A 17539-nucleotide genomic window follows, 5' to 3' on the forward strand; every position below is an offset into this window, starting at 1 on the left:
GATAAAATACGGGAGAAATGGGGAAAAATAATAATAATAATTCTTTCTTAATAGAGATCACAAAGCCTATTTAGTAGAAGTTAGTTTCTTGTCGACTTTATTATTTTTGATATTCTTTGAGGACTGGATAAGACAAAAAGGAAAAAAAAAAAAAAGGTCTATCTTCAGCAGCACTTCCGCTCGTTGCCCGTTGCGCTCAGAGCAGGTGAGCATACTTGTTAAGGTTTCTTGGAAAATAATGTAAAGGTTGATAGACACATCAACTAGTCACATTTTTCACTCACTCGCCTTTTTCTTTTATTATTATTATTATTTATATATATATATATGTGTGTGTGTGTATTCTTCTTGGGTTGTCCGCCCCCGCACATCCCTTTTGTTACCTTCATCTTTTTGCCCATTCTCCACTATAACGAAATCCGCTTTCTCGCAGCTCGGTGTTCATTCGATTTAAACGGATTTACCCACCACGACGAATTTTCTTGTGTTCTTGCGCGCGCGTGTTTTATTGTGAGTATTCCCAATTAAATATCAAGATAAATTCTCTTATATATGTTACGGTACATGTGATAAATGTGGTTATTATAAATAATAACCGGTTATTATGCATACTTACTAAGAATTTTGGTAAGTTTGATAAATTTCATTAAATTTATCACTTTCATCGGCGATTATGTATAGTACCCAAGCGTCGTTGGTAAATTTGATAAGCACTAAAAAATTATCACTTACCGGCGATTATGCATAATTACCCAAGCGTCGTTGGTAAATTTGATAAGCACTAAAAATTATCACTTACCGGCGATTATGCATAATTACCCAAGCGTCGCGTCATTGGTAAACATGATAAATCCTACTATGCGATATATTATACATGATAATTCATACATGTATTGTATCATTACATCAGGGTACCATCGTAAAATTTGTTGTCATTATATCGGGGTCCTCTATATTCCTCACACATACTAGACTCATTCATAAATTTTTTCGTATTTATTAAATTCACCAATTACACTAGGGTATTTATTATGCATAATCAAAGATAAAGGTGATAAATTTCCAATATTCATCAAATTTGTCAACGACGCTTGAGTATTATGCATATTCGCCGGTAAAAATGATAAACTTATCAAATTTACAAAGACGATTGGTAAGTAAGGATGATAACCGGCTATTATGCTCAATAATATATATTTATCACATTTACCGTAATATATACATATATATTTAAATTTTTACATTAGTTCATTTTAAAGCTTATGATGGAATGGTATGTTTATTTTTTATATTAATCAATTCTTTGTTGAGAAGATACAGATACATAGCGTTTCCTTTGTTTTGGTTCTAGTAAAAAAAAACTTTTTTAATATTTTTTAATATGTATTTAAAACTTTAACATTCTAAAATTTGAATAAGATATGAAAAATGGTCAGAGCAAAGAGAGCAATTTATTTTCGATAGTTGTATCCCTGAAAAAAAAAATTATTACGGAAAATACAAAAATTAAAATTTTTATACCATTCTCAATTGAAAAATTTTATAAATCAGTAAAGTTTGCTCCTCACTTCTCTTATACCAAAAAAAAAGTTTAACCTGCAATACTTTAATAAAAATTCGCTGAGATAACAGATTGAATTTCTTGATATTTGTGTTTTTTTTAAAATTCAGAAATTATTTGATACTTGGTTATTTTGGCACATAAAAATTGGCAAAAATTTGAATACCTTATATTTCAGAAAATTTTCATTCCGGTGTTACGAGCAAATTTTTTCATTTCTTTTATAGAATTTTACGAATTTACAATTTTTTTGATTATGGATCGTATAAAAAAATAAAATTTTAGGCTTCCGCCAAAAATCGTTTTTGGAAGGTTCAATCATCAGAGCAAAATTTTACTCTTTTAGTTGATAATTTTTAATATTTCACTTTCGATAAAACACCCTATATATCCACTTTTCGTGGAAAATTATTTTATTATTCGGTTTGCATTGCATTTAAATATTTTTTGCATATTTTTTTATTCTTTTGTATATTCCGCTATTAACATAACATAACATAACATAACATAAATACAATTATCGGTTTCTTCGATTGTATTATTTGATTCAATGTTAAACATGCACGTTTAGGGTAACTTTGAATATGCGAATACACTATATTTAATTTATAATTTTCCATCAAATTTATGAATGGCATTTAACATTTCTGTTGCAAACATTTTTACGCATTTAAATGCATTTCGATAGGACACATGCAGTTTAAAGCCGATTAAATTTATTATTTCATCGAAAACGTTTTGTACAAAACTAGCATAAATTTCAGGATTTATTCATTATACAAATACAAATACAACGCCACAACAGGCAAAATGCCCAACGAGGTGGCTGAGAAAAAGATGCCCATAACAAAAATATGGATGTCATATATTTCAAAAATACAGCAACCCAATAAAAAATGCAATTACAAACAATATATATACATGATGAAATAATATACAATGCCCATAAAGAATATTATGGTTGTCTTATTCTAAGTATGGATAGCTTTTCGGTTTACCCCAACATGTTTATCGTATTTCTTTTAAACGTGGCAATTGTGTAACAGTTTACTACCTCCGGGGGTAAGCTATTCCATTTATTAACAACCCTATTAGAGAAAAATTCCCTGCGACACCATATAGCCTCGCATTGTCCCTTACCAATAGATACTGGTTGTCCCCTTGTAAAAGCACATGTATTAAAAAATTTCGATAATTATCAACGAAAAATTAAACTTCTTAAAATATTTTAGTACGCGTTTTTGTTAGATTTTTGTTGCAGCACTCACAACACTATATTATATACATATATGTATATATATTCAAGTTTATTTAAATTTTTATTCAACAAAAGTTTTGTAAAAACTTACCGAAATTGCGTGGTTTAGGGATGATGAATGGGAAGTATGAAGTTTTCTCACAGAACTTGTAAATATTTGTGCTTCGAATTCTGATGAGTCTTCGGTTCCTATGAAGCTAAATAATTTTTTTTGCTTATACAGGTAGGCCTGTATTACACTATACCTAGCGATATACGATTATTCGCGTATGTATATAGGCTCACCAGTTTCATCATAGGAATGAATTAAACACGCACTTGCGTAACAAAACAGTTTTTAAAACAGCCTGTGCAATTAATTAGAGACAAGAATATTGCTTGATACGGTCAAACACACGACACAATCATCACCGAATCATCATGTTAATAGAAATGGCTGGCTTGCATGAAATGAATCAATCAAAGCTCAGAAAAATTGCTGGGCCCGTAAACTTTCTTGGGCGACATCCTCTCATTTTATATTTCGGTCACGCAATTTTTATTTTGCTTTTGGTGCCTCAGTAGAATTATACGGAACTATAGATATTATTCAACTAGAGAAATGAATGGCAGCAACTTCCGTTGCGTTGATGTACGAGTCATTCGGCAAATTTCAGCGTTCGGAAAACTGACAGCAGTGTTTCGCCGAAAATTTAGTGGAAAGTTGTTGACCCACTTCTTGTTTCAGCTACCGCGGAAGCTTCGATGAGAACATCAAATCTCGAGCTTAATTATAAATCAGTATTTAACAGCGTAATTAAGATAATCTCGTGTCTAGTTAACAAGATTAACGTCCAAAAGACATTTGCATTTGGAAGTAGTTTCATTCTTACCCTTAACATTGCGTGTTTAGAGATCATCGACCTTAAACATCTCTTGACTGCATAATTACACTCATTCGTAAATTTACCGTTTCGTGGTCTCCCGCTTCCCTCCACACATGTGCACGCATGCATTCACATGCATAAATAAATGACCCAAAATATATATATGACCATAATATCTATACGAAAATTCGAGTAAAATCAAAAATATACAGTATGAAAAATCTTCATTTATTCATTAATTTTCGATTTCTTCTGATAAGTAAATTAGGTACACGCAGACATAGAAAATGGCATTTTTTAAATTAAATATTACACTTTTTAAATTTTCTGTACATATTTTATAAGTGAGACAAGAAATTAAGGAAATTTATAATCTTTTTGTAATTTATTTTATATTATAGTTTACGGTGTCTCATATTTATTAACATGGTCAAAAAACCTCAAAAACTATGCTTTAGTAGAAATATTATATGACCATTGAGAGAGAGAGAGAGAGACTTATTTAAAATTTTTTAAACATATTTTTGATTGTTATATGCATTATAATACATTGTTTCGCCATTACTTATTTTTTTGGAAAATTTTCAAACATAAAGGAAAAAATTCTAATATGAACACCTTGAGCGCATGGTAAAATAGCATGACATCGATGTGGTATAACAAAAACTGATTCAAAATAAAGAAAGCTGTTCAGTTCATAAAATGAGGCAAAGGATTGAGACTGTGTTGACTTAGATCTTATTCATCTTTTATCTTAAGATCTTTGATCTTATTTATAGAATTAAATTCAAAAATCCCATTTTTAAAAATTAAATAAATAAATATATATTTTTATGAATCAGATTATTTATAAATGAATTTCAAATATTTTGCCTCATTTTATGAACTGGACAGCTTCTGTATGATGGTATTTTTTTGGCCTGAAATATACTGAGAAACTGAATTTTCTGGACGTTATGAAAAGTGTGTCTCTGGTGTATTGGTTAGCGCACTTGTGCCCTGTATGCAAGAGGACAAATCACTCTTTTTTCCAAATATAAGTTTTGGCATAACATCCAGAAAATTCAATTTCTCAGTACACTGGACAGCTTCTTTTATTTTGAATCAATTTTTACTCAGTTCCATTTCTGTCTATCATGAGCGGAAGGTGTTAATAATGCCTTTTTTCTTAATGTTAGAAAATTAGAAGAAAAATATAAGTATTAGAGATATGTAAAACCATTGTATCGCCTTTGCATATATAATCAAAGATATATGAACCAAAATTGAGATACATCGATGGTTAAATGACATTTTTAATGGTATTTCTATTAGAGTATAGCTTTTGAGGCTTTTTGATTATGTTAAAATGTAAGAGACCCCCCTTAATTTTTTTTTATTTTAAAAATGTTTCCACAACAAAAAGGAAAAAAAAAATTGAATCGATAGAGAATGAACTAAAAATTTATCTCTCTGTAGGCTACGATTTCCGATAGAAATTTCCATAAAATCTGTTATCTCTCGGTCTCATACCGATCCAACTTTTTCTTTTGTATCCAACATATTCTGTATCATCGAGAACTAAAAGTCAGAAAAACCGGTGTCGTATTTCTTTCACTACATATCATTGTGCCCAAGGGACAGCTGCCCCGACAGATCAGCCTTGCGATCTGAAGCATTCGTAAAAGTTACTGTGTCAAGAGAAGTTGCACCAAAGTGTCTGTTATCAAGTAAGGGTCATCTCTTCGAGTTTCAGTGTCATCCCGTTTCTTTCATTTTTCCTACTTTTTTCTTTTATATCCATCAGATCCTTATGGTCCACAACACATACTAACAAAAGAAAGAAAAAAAATGTTGGTTGTCAACGCGCATTACTTCGAGCATCTACAATTCATGCTTTGGTTAGAAAAACATCAAAATATCTCTGGACTCTCACATAAAGATGTTACTGTATATAATTTTATAAATTTTATTTTAAAGATCAAAAAGTGTTTATAGGAGGTTGAAGTTCTGGCAAGGGCGGATCTATGTGTGGGGGGGGGGGGGGGGGAGGTGATCAGGGTGATTACTGCCCCCTTAAGCGAAATGGGATAATTCATGAAATTTTTGAATTCATGAACTTCTATTTAATAATATTGCAACATCAAATTAGACAACAAATTCAATAAAACTTCGACTAAAAACGGTAAAACTGGGACATTTTTCAAACAATTCCATTCACATGGAATTTTTGTTATTTTCACAGCATAATGGCGCAGGTTATGAACCAAAATCTAAAGGATTGTAAGATATGCTCATAAGTTACACTCAAATATGTTAACGTACATGTGAATTTTTTTGAAATTTCATTCTACATTTCGTCTATAAAACACTGTAATTTAACAAATACATGCGATAAACCTTAGATTTTAGTTCATACCATTAACAATATATAACAAAATATTATATTAAAATTTCGTAATGATATAATGAATAGATTTTTAGAAAAATCGTGTTTCAAACTCAAGTAAAATGTAAAAAAAATAGCACTCTCCGTTAAACGCGTTTTTTATTCACGTATCACTTGTATGTGAAAACGCAACACCAAAGGTGGACGTAACTTCGATTCTGAGCGTCATAGAAACAAAACAGGGCCTGTTTTGGAATTGCAAAAATAGGAATTTCATAAAAAAATGAAAAAATAAAAATCGATATCTTCTTCCAAAATGACGTTTTCAACGTAGTCGGATACATTAAGCACGTATTTAATAAGGTTGTTACGATCAAATTGTCTTGTTGTGCATAAATGGAAACCTCTTGATATGATATATCTGAAAATTATACCTTAGATAAATGTAGTTTTAAGAGATTGCTGGATTATGAGCAGGAGAGGAGAGCGAGAAAAAAAGTATATCAGAAATATGGCATTTTTTTCATGCAACATTTGAATAGAGTTTTGAAACGGAAAATTTCAAGAAGTTTTCAAATCGTATTTAGAAAAAATATATCGCAATTAGGAAAAAAATCTAAATTAAAATTTGGAAAAATTTCAAATCAAAATTGGAAAAAAGTTTAAAAAATTAGGGAAAAAATTGCACATATATACAAATTAGAATTTAGAGTTAGATATTAGTTTCGTGATATGGGGCTGCTGTATTTTAGTTATATTTGACATCCATTTTTTTTTATGGGCATCTTTTTTCAGCCACCTCGTTGGACAATTTGTCTGTTGTGGCCTTTATATTTGTACTAGAAAAGATAGATTTCAAATCAAAATTAGGTTAAAAAATTTCAAATCAAAATAGAAAAAAATTCAAATCAAAAATACAATCGAGCGGTTAGGGAGCTAACCTTTGACTGTGTAGTCTAGGTTCGAATCTCAGTTCGGGCATGGTTGTCTACTAACACTAACAAATTCCCTGGACAGATTATACGGAGCTCTTAGGAATACGTGAGAATCACACGTCATAAAAAAATAGAATATATTCAATCTAAAAAAAGAAAAAAATTCAAATCCAGATTAGAAAAAACTAAAATTTCACATTAAAAAAAATTAAATCACAATTAGATGAAAAATATTTCAAACTAAAATTAGATAGGAAGTTTCAAATTAAAATTAAATAAGAAATTTCAAATCAAGATTAGAATTTTTTTTGAACAAAACAACAGATAAAGATTCGCATTTACAGTCGGCGATCATTTTACTAACCGACATATTTAACAAACTAGTCCTCTCTCTGGTTCTCAACAATATGACATTTTTTTTGAGATCTTTCCTATTTACAAAGTAATTGTTAATAATGACTATAATAAATAATAGTCCGAGCGCGTAAAAACACGCGTCGACTGTATATGAGTTGTCGATAGCCCATACAGTAGTAATAAAAGCTTGCTTTTATGTAGAAAGAAGAACCGTATTCATAGCTATTTAGACAGCGCTAGATCCATTTAAATTCCTACGTTATAGTCGATCCCGCTTATAACGTTTTTCAAAAAACAGGTAATCTCAATGTGTATTAGTAACGATTAGGACCACGAAAATGAATCGTACTAAGCGAGAAAACGTTTTAAGTGGTAAGGTTATAAACGGGATCGACTGCATTTGCATATGTAAAAATTATTAAACCTTATTGCCGTGTAATAAAAAAAAAAACAGCTATGAATCACCCAAAATCAAATATTGAAACATTAAATAAAGTTACAGATACACAACTCAACGTCACCCGTGTTCCCCATTTATTTTCAGAAATATTACCATCAAGAAAGAAAAGTATTAGTGAATTGAGACGTAAAGGATTTGTTTTTTCAAGGAGACTGACTGCTCTTTTACCTTTTGTCGGTTCAAGTATGAAAAGAGAGAGACGTTCCTTTTTTGTCAACACAAGGAAAAACCGACGTCCATTGTTGATGGACAAGCACAAGCCATTCCATTTGTCTTCTCAGTCTGGGGTCGTAGGCAGGTTTCATGCTCACCAGAAAACGACATGCGCTGCCACGACACGACGGGCACAAAGGGGGATACAGTTGCCATCCATTGTTGAGATCACTGTCATCCAGCGATAAAGATCACGTCTCCATTTCGGGTTCCTATATGCATTTATGGGGTCATGCATGACCACTATGTGGCCCGATGCTCCATACCATATGATCTCTCCTTTCCCCACTATTCATAGTAGACTAGTATCCTCTGGAGAATATCGCAGAGTGAAGGGGGAAGATATGAATTAATTATGTCATCCATTTTGCTTTCCATGTTATGAACTGTTGCTCTGTGATTGTGGTAACTAGATACGTTCTAGTCCGACTTTGTCAGGGTAATACAAATCGACAGTAGATGAGCTGGGCTTTGTTATTTTTATGCTTCGATGACTGTTAATGGATATTATCTAAAATTTATGACCATCTGCATCATATTTTTTTTTCGTTCGTTTATATTGCTAAAAAACCTATTTGCACTCTCATTTTTACTGACGAGTAGGGCTGGGAATCGATTAAAATTTTTAACTGGTTAATCAAAATATTTCAATCGATTAATCGAATTTTAATAGAATATTTGCAAATGTGCTATTCATTAATAGCAAACGTAGTGTGTTGGTAACTATATATTATATTTTTTTCTAATCGATTCTATAAAAAATATATTCTATTCATTTTTTATGCATCTGTATCTACTGAATGGATGTAAACAAATATAGAAATAGATTAAGAATGAAGGCCACCCGCTTGAAGCTATTTTAATATCGTCCCCCTTTACCAGAAACATGAATGTGCAAATTTCTAGAACTTGGAAAACACACGACTTTTGAACGCCACTCTATGAAAGTTGTTGTCCTAAAATGTTTTGTAAATGTGTTTCAATGGGGGATACGATTTGCGTTTCCTGCAAAACTTGACAAAATAAGTGATCCAACCAGCTGATAAACCCAAAAGTGAAAATTTGCATATTCATGTCTGTCATAAGGAGGGCAATATGCTAAACAATACTTGTCATATCCTGAAATTTCTTAACTTGGATCTTGTTTTTTTTAATCGTTCATTTCAGAAATCATCACTAGTTTTCGTTGAATCGACTTGTTTCCTCATGTCGAAAAATTTGATCAAAATACTGATTCAAATATTTTTAAATACGATCACTTATCTGAAATATATGTATAGGAACATAATAAGTATATAGTGTGAACATAATATGTATATAGAACACATAACACTTTTCCTAATTGGAAGTACGCCGCTAGGATCAACGGTTCGCCGGTAAAATACCATACCCCCTGTTATCTATATACGCTGTATATAGACTCACGATACAATATGAGATCTTGAGGGTTGGCTTAGCTAGGCGATAAGAACTAATTTTTTCCAAGGGGGGATGTGATTAGAAAAATAAATTTAGACCACTTTTCACTTAACAAGCATTTCAAGTCCATTCCTCTTGAGCTCCATGGTGCTTCCTGGAACATTTAAGGGTGCTCGATGACAGAAGACATTCAAAGAGCATATTTTCAAGGCATCACGTGCAATCTTCGAAATGTTGTAAACCGTAAATACGTAACAGTATTTCATGTAATTTTACTATATTCTTGATCATTTTATTGTACTGTACGGTAATAAAAAACAAATTTTTGTAAAATTAATCCTCCTCCCCATTTATACTTCATTCAACGCCAAAATTTATATGGTCTGGATTACCCGAGGTAGGTTTGGTCGGTTCACATAAGCTCGGATAATCGGGGTCCTACAGTACCATCAAATCAAAGGTTGTCGCCTTATTTCATCTATCTAAATTGGATTTAACGAGAAACCATACGCTGCTAGTCCGTTGAACTGAGTGTGTGCAATCCTTTCCCTGAGATACTTCTGACACGTTGGGTGCTGTAAATCACCCCTCTTGCTACATCTTCCTTCAACTTATTACCCTCCCTTTGATGATCCCCCGTGGGTTCGGTCGCAAAAACTACGGTTTTTGTTTCAGTCGCAAATGTCCCGAGCGTTTCAAATCAAATGAGCACAGTAAAACCGCGATATAACAATACTCTGTGGGCCAAGAAAAATATCGTTGTAGAGGGATTTATTTCTGTTGTTTGATGTTTGTGTGTCTGAGACATTGGTACACACCTTTTTGATACAACAGATTATTTTAACTTGTTAAATTTATTATCGTTATATCGGGAGGCAGCAGTTTAAGAGATTAGAGTATAGACATTTCCAGAGAAGATTTGAAGAAATGTCATTGCAGAGAGATTTATCGTTTTATCGAGTATCGATGTAGCGAGGTTTCACTGTATATGTACAGTATACATAGTGCCGTTTTAACGCAGGGGTCCATTTGGGCATGGACGGGCCCTCAAGTGTTGAGAAGGCCTCATGAAAATGATATATGATTAAATATTTTTAGAGTAAGATTGAGAATTGAAGGGCAGGATTTTCTAGTCAGGTATGGTTGGCCACAGAAAAATCACTTTGCCCGGGGTCCCATGATGTACTTAAGACGGCCCTGAGTATACAGGGTGTTTCAAAAAGAATTATCCGATTTAAAAAAATCATAACTATTCAGCTTTTAATCCGTTTTGATCGAATAATGTATAGGTAGAAAAGGGAAATCTCGAGTTTCACGCAGTTGCCGACAGATAGCGCTCACACTCTTCCTTCGGCCGTCACTTCAGTGCTTGTCAAGATGGCGACTGCACAACAGAAATCGTTTTGCGTTCCAATCTTCGCGAAGCGTGAGTCCGTAACAACTGTTCATCATGCTTTTCGTCGACAATACCCTGGTGTTGAACTTCCTACCGCTCAGAGCATTAGGCCATGGTATAAACAATTCGAGACACAGGTTGTCTGTGTAAAAGGAAATCCCATGGCCGTCCCCGCACGTCAGACGAAAATGTGGAGCGCATTCGACAGAGTTTCGCACGTAGTCCACAGAAATCCAGTGGATCTAGTCTCACAGTGGATGTAAACATGCTCGCAAAAGTTTGGGAAGAATTATTACCGTATAGACATATGCCGTGCTTCCAAGGTGGGCATATTGATCACCTTTAATTTGGTTTGTTAAAAGCTTTATGATTAGAGAGCCATGTACAGTAATATAAAATTAATCTTATAAAGTGTCTATGTGTGTGTCATCAATATTTTTTGTAATATACTCATTTCAAATCGGGTGATTCTTTTTGAAACACCCTGTACATATTTTTAACGGTATTCAGGAATTGAATTTTTGCTGTGTTCACTACTAGTAATTATAACAAAAATAATAACAAAGTTAATCTATTTGTATGAATAGCATAGTGATCGAAAGCATGAATTTAACTACACTAATGCGTACGTGCATTTTTAAGGGTCATCCAAAACAAAATACTGTCTATAAATAAAGCTATGGATTTGTATCCCCGATGTTTCATGCATGTGGATCAACGATATTGAGTTACAGTTCGTCTAGTTATCATCTGGCGTAGGCTTTGCAACTGTCGAGGCTGAAAAAGAGACAGAGACGTACACGGCAGCGGCATCAGGAGGGCTCTGGGGAAAAGCCTAGGAAACTTTTTCCCGAAATGGGCCCCACAATCCACAAGGTGTGCGTAGGACAGTCAACCGTTTAGTTTTCCTGCCCTCCCTACGTCGAGCCTTTCTAGAATTACCTGTGTGTGTGTTGTGTGCGTATAAGGTTTTTTTTTTTTTTATAAAAAAATTGTTATCCTGCGGTCGTGACGTCATGCAAAAGCGTTGGAACGTCTCTTATGCTCATGTCAGTCAACTGCTATCTCTCTCATATATACCCCGACTCCCTCCAATATGTAGTCTTTTTTTTTACCTTTACGTTGATCTCTATCTTCTTGCTCTGGCTTCATGGAAGCCGCAAAAAACGAGCGGAAACGTGGCACGAGCACGCAACTCGGCTTCAACCAATAAGTTCTGGTTCGAGAGGAAAATTGTGCCATAAAACTTTACACGAAGAACTGCTATCTAACTTGCCTGTGTATGGGAAAAAAACACAAAGAACAATTGAGAAATTGAGGGGTCATATACTTTTAACATGGTCAAAAAGCTTCAAACCTATGTTCTAGTACAAAGATGCTCACCTTTTCAGAGAGTGCGGGCCACTTCACTCGTTTGAAAAAAGTGTCACGGGTCACTTGAGTGATCTGGAATAGACGCCGTCACAGGCCACTTAAATGAAATGGAAATGTGCTGCGGGCCGCTTGAGTTATATAGAAATATGTCGCGGTTTACTTAAGTGATGTGGAAATGTATCGTGGTTTACTTAAATGATCTGGACATGTGACGCGGATCACTCAGGTTATCTGTAAATGGGCCGCGGGCCCATCTAAATGATGTATAACTGCACCAAGAGTCACTTCGGTTATCTGTAAATATGCCGCGGGTCATTTAAATGATCTGTAAATGTGCCGTAGGTCGCTCAAGTTGCTTGGAACTTCGCCGTGGGTACCTCATTTATCTGGAAATGTACTGCGGGCCAATTAAGTGATGTGGAACTGCACTGCTGGTCGCATAAATGATCTGGTATATCATCACTAGTGAAATTTTCATTTCACTAGTGTGCCACTTACTTCATTTTTGTAAAATTAAGTTTGAGGCCTACATTTGGCCCGCGGGTGATGGGTTGAGCATGTATGCTCGATTAGAAATATCATTAAAAATATCATTAAACTGTAGATTTACAGTATATCCTGCTTATAATGTTTTTCCAAAACAAAAATTGTCATGAAAAAACCTTGTATGTGGGGAAACGCTTTAAACAGGAAAGATCAATGAGAATTGGTTTTGAAGCTACTCTACTACTTCACCGCACACTAACTCCGTCATATCGCCACACAACAATTTACTACTGATAAAGTTGAATCAGAAATGAATGCGCCATCTATTGGTGGTTGCCTGTTGCTACCCTGGGTTCAAATAAAATTAAAACCTGCATACTTAGGTTCACCATACATCATCGAGAAGAATGCACGATGTTGCGATCCTAAATGAGGGATATCACTAAATTTTACCAAAAATTACAATGTATTGCTTTAAATGCAACTTGTGCTAATTACTGCTAAAATTGCAGGGGGTTTGTGGAAATAAAGGGGTACTAGAAATCACAAGATATGTATATATGCAACAATGTATTTCTCATGAAAAAATATTCTAATGATCAGATGACCATATTTCATTAAGAAAAATACGGTAATCTGGGATCTTAAATAATAACCCGTAAAATACGGGACATCACCAATTGTCATCGAAAAAAAAATTGTCATATGTAGGCACAATCATCAAATCGTAATTGAAATTCCAAAAGAAATTGCGGACAAAACGTTAAACCTGACAAATATGTGAAATGAATATTTGTAATTTTTGCCATAATTATCGTAATTTTATTTATATTATGAATATTATGTATTCACGACTTTGGTAAATATTACAAATTCAAATACGTATCGTTGAAAAAACGGGACAAATGTATAAAAAAATCGGAACAATAAAAATTGAAGGAATATCCCGTAATACGGGACATGAGTGGACCGTCAAATAGCTACAGACATTTTTCTGGTCCTTGTTTTCAGTAAGGTTGAGAAACACTGGTATAGAGTATGCAATTGAAAATATGCGTAAAATTTTGAAATAAATCAATGATTAAATTATATTTTCAATGATATTTACCTACTAGAGTAGGGGTCTTCAACCCGTGACCCGCCAAGACACTGATTAGTGAAAAATGAAATCAGCATTCCACTATATGAAACTATGATCATAATTCTCATTTTGGTCATTATTTCTAATTATGCGAACAGTTTTGGTACATCTACATATCATCTACAATTCAAATCTTTTGACCAGAATTCTTACCGACCAGTTCCCACTTTTTATCAATAAGAGAATATTTTATTGAAATTTTCTGAATTTCATTAGAAATTTTTTTACCAAAAGTGGTCGAGGGTATTGGTACCTTGAAATAAATTTGTTGAGGAATTTGCTATTTCAAGATGAAAGTTTTTTTCAACATCAGACTGATAGTCCTGGGTATTATTGTGCAAAACTCTCAGAGTGAACGAGCTCTAAATTTGTCAAATTTGTTAATAATTGCTTAATAGTTAATGATTATTTATCAATTAACTATTGATAATTATTATTTATTCATATATCTTTTTTATTTTTTGCAAAATAAATTCAAATTTTACCGTAACAACTCAATGTGTAGTCATCGGGGAAGGGGGTTGCCGAACTCCCGTGATTCCTCTCTCATTAAATGTGGCACGCGTTACTTCTCGGAAATATTGATGCTGCCCTCGGATGAAAAACGTTGAAGATCCCTATTAGGCTTTTTGACCATGTTAAAAAGGTGCAAGACCCCCTTAAAATGTCAAAATATTGGACAACATGCGATATAGTTTGACTTCCGAAAAAAGATTCACCTTTTACATTAATTAAAATAGATCAATATATTTTTGGAAATTCTCGTCAACACACGTGTGTGCAAATAAATCAACTTGACAATAAACATGCGCAGTGCCTGCCCCTCGAAAAGGTTTTCAGACTTTGAAAATTTCAGAAAGAAGACATTTACCCAGGCACAAATAGGCTCATCTAGTGGAGCAGCAGCCCACCATTGCAATACGTATACTCAGTACTAAGTTATTTGACGTGTGCAGAACCGATGATCGTCGTTAATTGGATGTCAACAAAGCGCGTCAACTTCTCGGGGAACATCGCTAATTCAAAGCAAGCATTGAGGCTTGCGTTTGCTGGAGATGGGTGCATGCTCAGGGTAGATGGATGAATGGAGCGGGTCGCAAATATGGCCGCACACGGAGATCGGTCAACACAGGAAAAATCGATGCTCTCGGAAATCCTCATTAAGGGTAGAGAGATGGGACGTCGCTTCAAGAGAGAAGAGGCTCTCTCTCTCTTCTCCTCATGCTCTCTCTAACTGTAGGAATTCCAGTAAATGTGACGTGACCCGAAATTGACAGATTTTCACCGTCACGAAGCGAGGCTCATAATCTCTTAAAGTACTGATGTAAATTTTCTGTCTTACTCCAAACAATTTCGGTTTCGTATTCAAAATAAATAATTTACGCGATAAAGCTAAAGGAATTATTTTTTTAGCGCAATTTTAGACCTAAGTTTATTTTGTAGTGCTTTGTGAATTTTCAATCAGATTCAATTTTCAATCAATTATTTTATGGGCAGCAATAATTGGTTAATTCGTTCGACTAGCTTCTTACAGCTATGTAAGAATGTATATAAGATAAATTGTGATATAAAAGAGTGAGAATAGGCAAAAAGACGTTGTCGAAAGGGATAATGAAGGGATGGGAAAGAGATTGCTAGCAAAAATTAAAAATAATTAGTTCCCACATTGACCACTAAAGGGTGTTTTCTCTGCAAACTTGGGTGCACGGGTTTATTTTTTGCAAACATGTGACCACACCGCTCCAGCTTTATGGCAGAGTATGTATAAAATCTCCGGTGGAACCACGCCCATTGTCATTTCTAAGTGATACTGATGAGATATCTCGTCTCCTTTTGATTTCTCAATCAATTACTTTTCTTATACTTTGCACCCACTGAGAATAGAAAAAGAAAACCTACTTCATTAAAAACGATACAGTATTTTATCTGATGGTTAGCTATATATAAGGTTATATAGTCAACTCAGAACATGCCATTTTCAATTTAAACATCTTTTATGTGAAGTATACAGCGGCAAGTCGGTAAGGATTTTGGTTTTATAATTTTTTTTTCAGTTGTTTGTGACAAATGAAATGCATTTTTACTCGAAAATCTGTCTTTAGCTTTCTAAGAAACATATTGCATTTCAGTATAACACACTAAAAAAGTATTCTTCACCAAACACATAGCCAGTCATTGACCACTGATGGCGAGTATTTCCCTTTCCACTGACGTAACTCTGTGTATTTACTTAAATACACTCGTAAATCCCACTGTATCAATAAGCCCCCGTATGATATTGCCCCGGTCTCCCCTACATTTATTATTTCCTAAAATAGGACTTCGTATTTTTTTACATTAATTCGCTCTTTTTTTTCTAAGCACATTTCTTGGAATATTTAACTAATTTAAATTAATTTAAAAAATCATTGAACAACGTCTTTTTATATATTTTAATCAATTCGCTTAGTTCTTTGTTCATTGGGTTTTCTCGAAATATACTTAGTACTTATAACCCAACATTTAGTTTTATTTTCGCAAAACTTAGCTTCAATAACTATCATATTGTCCCTTGCAGACCCTGGTGCCACAAATGTGGGGATTGCTTTTCCTCACTGTAAAAATTTTTTCTTTTGACCTCACAGGAAGTTAAGTTCTGACTTAAAGGATTGTCTAAGTTTTGAGGTAGAAATATGGTGGTATGAACTTTTGGGGCTTTCATCAGAGGCAAGTTGAACTTTCAGTGGGGAGGGGGGGGGGAGGTATTTAAGATGGCGTCCAGGAGAAAATGCCTCATGAAAAGAGTGATTCATTTCATAAAGTTTAGCAATAAAATTCTGAAACAAATTGTATGTGAAGATGAATACACCTTGCATCATCTTGGCTGAAAAAAAAATTGAATGAAGTTAATTATTTCTTTACAAAAAAAATTGAAAATTTGAAAAAGTAAAGATTTGCTGACATTTATGTCTTTAACCCTTTAAGCGGGAATTAAGAATTACTAAACCCTCCTTCAAAATGTCATATCTTTTTCAATTAAGCAGGTTTTCTTCCAATTTCTAGCATATGCAAGCGAAGGGGTAGGCCTATAGGGAAAAGTTTTCCAATGAGAAATTATTTTTACAAAATACCAATGCTAAAATAAGAGACTTTTATGGAGACGAGATATCTCGTCATTGCCACTTGAAGAGTTTAAAGAGTTAATGCATTTTTTTAGTATAAAAAATGCGAAAAAGTTTGAAAATTCCAAAAATGAATGCTTGGGTTTGAAAAGGTTGTAATAATTTTAAATTTCAAAACATATCGCTTATCAGAGAAATCGGTTATTCAACATAATTTTTAATTTAAAAAAAAATTCAGTTTCGTGATATAGCCTACTATTACTAAATTCATGAATTCGGAGACTAGACCTGAATGTATCCTTGAACGAAACAAAATTTCCTCAGATGCATTAGGCATTAGGGGACATGCGAAAGTTTCCACAGCCTCTGCCATATTTTGTTTTTGTGCTGCACATCGGTACAGTAATCAGTTGATGAAAGAAGGTGCCGAATGATGAATCGATGCCGATGATGAATCCGAAGGTGCATATGCGCCCTCGAATGGTTGATAGCGCATATCACAGCAAATCCATCGGAAAAATATGATATTTGTCTTTGGTGAAGTACTATTGTGCGCTCTATAAAAACAACCTCTACCGCATATATGCTCAACCCATGGCCCGCG

The 17539-nt window shown here is 33.8% G+C and overlaps 1 protein-coding gene across 2 annotated transcripts in view; it reads left to right on the forward strand.

Annotated features, from left to right (window-relative positions):
* Positions 1–413: 413 nt before the first annotated feature.
* Positions 414–17539, forward strand: part of LOC149079961 (homeobox protein OTX2-like) — a 121114-nt gene continuing 103988 nt past the window's right edge. For both annotated transcript variants that reach the window (XM_089238872.1, XM_089238874.1), the window contains exon 1: positions 414–510. The gene's annotated coding sequence lies outside the window, so the exon portion shown is untranslated. The remainder of the gene's footprint in view (positions 511–17539) is intronic.

This window comes from Pholcus phalangioides, unplaced genomic scaffold, assembly GCF_987345545.1.
Source record: "Pholcus phalangioides strain wild (caught in Gottingen) unplaced genomic scaffold, Ppha-v1.0 ptg000011l_1, whole genome shotgun sequence".
Classification (NCBI taxonomy): Eukaryota; Metazoa; Arthropoda; class Arachnida; order Araneae; family Pholcidae; genus Pholcus; species Pholcus phalangioides.